Below are 6,533 nucleotides of genomic sequence, written 5' to 3' on the forward strand. Positions count from 1 at the left end.
CCCAGAGAAGCCACTATTGGCTTCCCACCACTCTCACCGCTCGGGGGCCGGGAGCACGGGGCAGCTCATTCAGGTCCTTTGCTGATGGCACCGGCTGTGCCCACCCTGCCAGCCAAACCTGATGCCTGCCACCTCCCTCAGCCCTTCCATCGAGGGCTTTGCAGCTCTCGGATGAAGCAACCACAAGCAGGATCTGAACACCATCCTTCTGCCTCCAGGACTTCTAATCCTTGCTTCTTCTGGGCCCCCGGGAGCACGGGGCAGCTCATTCAGGTCCTTTGCTGATGGCACCGGCTGTGCCCACCCTGCCAGCCAAACCTGATGCCTGCCACCTCCCTCAGCCCTTCCATCGAGGGCTTTGCAGCTCTCGGATGAAGCAACCACAAGCAGGATCTGAACACCATCCTTCTGCCTCCAGGACTTCTAATCCTTGCTTCTTCTGGGCCCATCGGTATGGTTGAAGCCAGCTTCTTGAAGCACCCATTGCCCACAGCAGATGCCAAGTGCCCCTTGGAGTGCTGCACAGTTCCCTGCCCAGTATTAACTCCCTATGGAAGAGAAGATGGGTCCACAGGCAGCGAGAATAGGGGGACTGAGAGGGGTGCCTGTCCTCACACCGGGAGCAAAGAACCCAGGAGCCCTACAGAAGTCCAAGCACCCGCTGGCATGGCCAAAGGAAGAAGGCAGCCAGCCGCCAGCCAGCAATGCCATTTCAGAAGTAGTGTGGGGAGGCACAGGGGCTGGAGAGAGGAGACGCACACACAGATGGCAAACCCGTGATCGTACCAGCCGCAAGCACCAGGAACCGAGGCACCGTATGGCTGGATCTACCAGTGGAAAGGTCTCATGCGGCACTGCACAGACCCGGGCTCCTCCACATGATCACAGCTGCTGAAAGGCACAGGGTCTGCTTGCGGCAGCAGAGCCCGTTTCGGCAGTTGCCGAGATTAGCAGGCCTCTATGCACAGACGGCTCCTAAATGGCACGGAAAGGTGGCAGCAAGCCGAGGGCTGTGCATCAAGGGATCATAGGAAAGCTGGGCTGGAAAGGACCTTGTGAGATCACTCCGCTGTGATCATCCCCAACCAAACCCTCCCATCCCAGCTGCTGTGGGAAGTTCCCCAGGACAGAGATTGCACAACGTCTCTGGGTGCCTGGTCAGTGCCAAACCACTCATAGCCAGAAAGATCCTCCTCTCCAACTGCAATTCCCCTACTGCATCCCGAGGCCATTGCCCCCAGTCCCATCCCCTACACACTCAGAGAAAAGCTTCGTCTCCCTCCTCTCTGCAATCATCCTCCAGGAAGTTCAACGCTGTGATCACATAGATTGGAGGGGGTCACAGAAGTCCAGGCCATCCCTTTGCACTGGCATAGTGCAGAAAGGGGTGCTTGCAGCTCGAGAACAGGGCCAGGCTCAGCACTGGCATTCAGACGGGGACTTGTCCAGGCAGGGAAGGGAAGGCCCCACTGAGCCGGGATGGGAATGCCTCTGTGCAGCTACCAAGCAGACAGCCAGCCCCAACAGGACCTGCTCACCCTGTGGCAGAGGGACCTACATGAGAGGCAAGCTTCCTGGACCATTACAGAAGCACTGTTTCTGGGGCGTTTAAGGGACCTGCCCAGGGTTGTAAAGCAAGCTAGTAGCAGAGCAAGAGTGCCTGGGTCCATTTGAGTGATGCTACACCAGCTCAAGCCATCTATCGGGGCAGCACAACAGGCCAGCTGGCCATTGCCATGCAGCTCACTGCACGTCTTGGCCTCTCCTGGAGAAGGGCTGAGGGGTCCCCTGGGCGCACAGCACGCTGCCAGCATGCAGCCACCTCCCCAGGCAGGTGGAGGCCAGGCTGTGCCTGCTGTCCCTAGAGACCTCCAGCCAAGGGCAAGCACCGACATACTGGGTTTCCACAAGCAGCACTGCGCTTTCTGCACGGCCTTGATGGGGCAGGTGTGGAGGGGAAGGCGACTGCCCAGCATGAGCCCTAGGATCCATGCTCCCCACTAGGACCCTGCACAGCCCCTGCATGGCCTGGGCCAAGACACTGGTCTGTAGTGGGGACACCCGTGTTCCCCGACTTGCAAGGACGGGCACCTGCAAGCTCAGCCACCGTGGGGGGCACAGGGGGTGCCAGGTTCCTTGAGCAGGGAGGCAGCAGCTGGAGCTCTGCCTACTGGTTATCACCCATGATAGCAGGAGCCCTAGCTGCTGCCCACCGAGCTCCTGCCACTGTCCCCAAGGGGCTGCCCGAACACAGGCCTGACACAGACGCTGCACTCAGGGGACGGCTGGAGACTCGCGTCAGCTATGTATAACAGCGCTCAGGGCCTCTAATGTGCCAGTGAGCTGGTCAAGCTGAATATTCGAGCACTGCCTGCAGATGTCCCAGCCACAGAACCACCTGGCAGGTCTGCGCATCCCCCCAGGACCCCCGAGCTCCTATCACCCATCATCCTGCTCACCAGGGAAGTGGTCACTGCTGCAGGGCATCCCCTGCCCATGTCCCTTCAACGTTCAGCAACAACCCCCTGGCAGGCCTGGTATGTGGCACTGAGAGCACCACCTGGAACATCCCATGCCCAGACACCTGCAATCCCCTTCGCATGCACTGGCTGCAGAGCCAGGGGGCCTGGCACATGGGGACCGCCCATCATCGGGTATCCACTGCCTCTTCATCTTCCTCCCAATGCATGGGCCCGGATGTCCCCCCACACCCAGGGTCCTACCCGTGTGTCACTGTCCAGATGCTAGAGGAAGACAGGCAACAGCAACTCTGCCAGACAGCCCCCTTCCGGCACTGTCGGCCCTTTCCAGGTGGGCCCTGCTCATCCTTCTCCCCCCCACATTGCTGCTGCCACCCCCAGCCCTGTCCTCGACACAGCAGAGACACTTGGAGCAGAATCCTTCTGCCCAAGCAGCGCTGACAGACTGGCCAGGCAGCAGACCACAGCCACATGCTCCTCACCCCAATACAACTGGGAGACACTGGGAAATGAGGTCCCAAGGTTCCAAGTTTAACCTGGGGAACAAGTGATGCACCCACAAGACAGCAGCTGGATGGTACCGTGACCAAGAGACCAGTGAGCCTTGCAAGTGCAGCACCTGGGAGCTTCAGACCTGCAGATTTTAGCTGGATGCTAAGAGCCCCTTGGAGACCGAATCAGTCGCCAGGATGCACAGACCCAGCCCTCGGGATGGCACCAGGATGCAACACAGGCCAGAGCACAGGAAGGCAAAGCTGAATATCAGCAGGAGCTCTGCAGAGAGGCCAGGCCAGGCCAAGGCAGGAAGAGAAACTAGACCCATGCAAAGGTACTGGGTGCCAGCCTGCCTGTGGCTGCCAGGGGAGCACGGGGGTGCCTGCCACGCCAGCACAGGCCAGACCCAGGCCTGGAACCCCTCGGGCTGTGCGAGAGCCCACGACCAGATCCAGTTCTGCAAAAGCTGCTCCGAGTCCAGTCCATGGAAGAGGGGCTAGAGCACGGGCATTACTGCAGCTGCAGACAGCAGCCCAGGGCTCCATGCTGCAAGCATCACTTGACCCATGCTGCCCATAGGCCTGGCTGAGCCAGTGGCGCTATCGGCACCAGGAAGGGGATCAAACCTTGACATCTTCCAACAGCCACCTCACGTGGTGGGGAGAACCAATCTCCTTCAACAGGTGCCCTGCAAATACCCAACACCCGCAGGGGCAGAGAACAGCCAGCTTCTAGCAGCATGGGCAGCACAAACACCTTCACGTCGCTGGGCAAGGCGGCCACGGACCGAGCGGAGGTCAGGCCTGCAAGGGGCTGGACAGATGCAAACTCATCCTTAGATCACGCAGTGCAGCCCAGGTGCCCGGCTTCTCTGCATGGCCCTCTGGACCCCACTGCAGATGCCGGGGAGGTGGACAACCAATCTAACGCCCTCTCCTTCTGGACTCTGGGTCCAGACCTGCAGAGAAATCACTGCAAAGCACCTCAACAATGGGCAGATGTGGGGCTTCTAACTCACACCCAGGACCCCTCTTCCCCCCCAGGTCAAGATGCTCACAATGCAACACAAACACCCAAGAGCGCAGCAGCCCCGAGGCTGAGAGACGACCAACATGCTCCCCGCACGGGTGCAGCAGCCTTTGGCAGCCTCCACATCTGCAGAGGCAACTCGTCGCCCCACGTGCTAGGTCAGCACCCACCACACGCAGCCCTCAGGTTACCAGCCTCCATCCAGCCCTGCCTCTGCCCTACTTTGGGGATCGAGCCCCAGTCACAAAGACACCTGCTCATCAGGAGACCAACTGCAGCAACTGGAGAATGTCCTGGACCCCGTGGCATCCCAGAAGGCCAAGGCCATGCTTCCAGGAGGCAGTTGGGGTAGAAGCAAGTATCCAGGGCAGGCTGCTGTGCAGCTGCAGCCCCATCCCTGGATAGAGGCCGAATCAACCCATTTCTGACAAGGACAGCGGCCAAAACCCCCCGTCAGAATCAGCCGCTGGCTACTAGCAGGGTCCTTGAGAGATCAGGCCAGCAACCGACCTCTGGGACCGGGAGTGACACAATAACTCGTGACCCAGCAAGTCTCCCCTTGCCATGGTGCAGGACTTCTACCGCCAGCTGCAGACGGCTCATTAGCCTGCCCGCCCTGGGTGCAACAGGGCCAGTCAGCAGCTCGACAACACCAGCCACCCTCACAGGACCAGCCAGGCCAGTCCCGGCTCCAGGCTCAGCACACGCTCGAGTCACAGCAGCCCAAAGCACCAGGCCCAGTGGATGCTCCACCTGCAAACCTGGCAGCTGGCACGCAGCACCGCTGGCCGCTGGAGTGAGCAGCTTGTGGGGCCAAGAGAGCTCAGGAGCCCCCAGCCAGCTCCCCGCTACCTGCCAGCTCTATGGAGGCGGCGTCCTGCAGTGGAGCATGCCACAACTGGTCCCACGGTGCTGGCTTGGCCGCAGTGGGCTGCTCTGCGGGGGACGGCTCCCCAAAGCACGACATGCCTGGGAGGGGAGGCTGCTGGCAGCCACCACGGCTTCCACCTGGAAACCCTTGCAGCAGCTTGGCCCTTCTCCATGTGCCGCGGGGCCCAAAACCCACCAGCCTCAGCCCCATGCAGAGGCACCCGCATGCTGGGGAGCCGAGGCAGGAGAGGCAGCATGCACACACGAACTAGCCCCCTGCTTCCTGCAGGGCTCCTGCACCGCCTCCCCGTGCCACGCACCCACACACCCCGAGAGCGAGTCTACAGCCCCTCTCCCCAATAGACGGTTGTGTCCCAAGCCGCGCACAGTGATGCACAGCGCTGCTGCAGGCTCCCACACAAGCTAGAGGGCAGAGAAGAGAGCAGCCTCAGCTACTCGCCCCCTGCTCCCCGCTGGGGTCCGCAGAGGTGCCAGGTCTGCTCGTTCCAATCCTTGCTCAAAGCCAAACAGCTTTGCTTAACAATGGAGACCGACAGCAGCAGGGAGCACAGCCCAGCACTTCCCTGCCCTTCTCGGGTCACCAGGCACTTCGAGGAGAGGAGCCCCCTCCCTGTAACAACCCCATCTGGCTCCATCCTAGCTCTCCCACGTGCTTCGAGTCCGAGCCACCGGGGATTGGCAGGCCCAGGGGGACCGTGGTGGAGCAGGGACCCCCCCTACCTGGGCCACAAGCTCCTTGGGGCAGGTGGGACCTCCTCATGCTGGAGCCCGCGAGGAACAGGAGCGCTGGCATTGGGGAAGGGAAGGCCCCGAGAAGCCTCCTCTCCTAGCCCAGCCCGCTAGTGCCGGCCCAGTCCGCAGCCCGGCTCCTAGCAGGCGAGCCGTCCCACACGGGCTGCTGGCATGAAGCACAGCCCCGGGCTGGGGGCCGGGCGCCAGGGGATGCCTGCAGGGGCCCTGGCCGGGCAGCCGTGGGGAGGGGATGCACCATCGCGTCCAGGGCTCACTGCGGTCCCCACGGGGCCTCCGCGAGCAGCCAGGAGGCAGAGGCGGGCGAAGGCCAGACAGCCAAGAGCCGGGGGCCGCGGGTCCCCCCAGCGTAGCCCGGTCGCCGCTCCAAGGAAAGAGCCCAGGGGGCTTGCTGGAGGGGGCAGCCGAGACAAAGGGCGCAGGCTGCTAACGGGGGAGCGCCCGGCACCGGGGGCTACACCCTGCCTGGAGCGAGGGCCACATCCCGCTGCCCCGAGGCCCCCGGCCGCGTGGGGACCCCAACCCAAGGGCTGGGCAGCAGCCCCCGGGGCCCCACCGTCCCCTCGCCGGGGGCCGAGGCTGGTTTGCTGGAGCCTGGCGGGGGGCTCTGGGCGCCCGGGAGAGGCGGGGAGGGAAGGGGCCGCACAAAGCCCGAGCTGTGGCTCCAGCCTCCCGCTGCTTTGTGAGGCCCGCGGCATGTGTGCCCCCCCACAGGTGCACAGCCTTGCAGGCACAGCCCCCCTTACACACGCACTGCGCCCCCCTGCGTGCACACACACACACACACACACACACTACACAAAGCCTTGCACATGCACCCTACACACCTCCCTTGCACACGCACACACACTGTACACCCCCCCCCCCACATCCATATGCATGCACCCC

Source organism: Alligator sinensis, unplaced genomic scaffold, assembly GCF_000455745.1.
Source record: "Alligator sinensis unplaced genomic scaffold, ASM45574v1 scaffold1283_1, whole genome shotgun sequence".
Lineage (NCBI taxonomy): Eukaryota > Metazoa > Chordata > Crocodylia > Alligatoridae > Alligator > Alligator sinensis.